The following is an 851-nucleotide window of genomic DNA, read 5'->3' on the forward strand; positions in this document are numbered from 1 at the left end:
AAAACATAATTCAAAATGCTCAGAAGATTTAAACAGACACTTAACCAAAGAAGAAGTATGGATGACAAGTAAGAACTAGAGAAGATGCTCAACTTCCTTACTCATCCCACTGTAGTCCTTTGTCTTTGTTTTTCCTTGGCTCCTCCCCCTTTGCCTAATAGGATTTCCATCAGCTGAAATCTGGGGAATTATTAATAGGATATGTCTGAATTTGAGCTGCAATTTGCATGAGATAGACAACTTTACTTGGAGTTGGCTCCTGAAAGAAATCTAGATCTTTGGCCACATTAAAATTAAGTTTTAATTAGCTCAGACATGATCATACCAATCACGGTACTCAGACCAACAAATTTTATGTATATAAACTTAGGTTTGCCTGGACATATCACAAGTGTCACCTGTGGTGGAAAATAGAGGCATAAAATGTAATTTCAGTTGCTAAAAGAACTACCTACAGTTAATGGATGTTTATCATTTCAAAGACTACAATGTCCTGTGGGACAATGTGTCCAAATCCACAGTGCCCAGTAGAAGAGCTTCACTTTATCTTCCTACAGGAAATCTTCAGGCGCTCTTATGGGAATTTCAGTTTTCCACTCCTTCCTCCTCTGGCAAAAGCACACATTTGTACCATTGGTTGACTCTTGTGTCCAAAAGAAATTTATATAAACAATGTTTTTCTGAGCTTGCAAAATGAAGCTTACACAATGAATCACTGTGCAAGAAATTGCTACCTTTGTTACTGGCGTTCCTGTGCTGTTGTATTCTTTGTGCTTTAGAAAGCTGAACACTATTAAAAGTCCTACACAATTTCTTTTAAGGTACAGGTAAGAGAGAAATGGTTTCTATAA

The sequence above is a fragment of the Propithecus coquereli genome, unplaced genomic scaffold (genome assembly GCF_000956105.1).
Source record: "Propithecus coquereli isolate 6110/MARCELLA unplaced genomic scaffold, Pcoq_1.0 Scaffold40, whole genome shotgun sequence".
In the NCBI taxonomy this organism is placed as follows: Eukaryota; Metazoa; Chordata; class Mammalia; order Primates; family Indriidae; genus Propithecus; species Propithecus coquereli.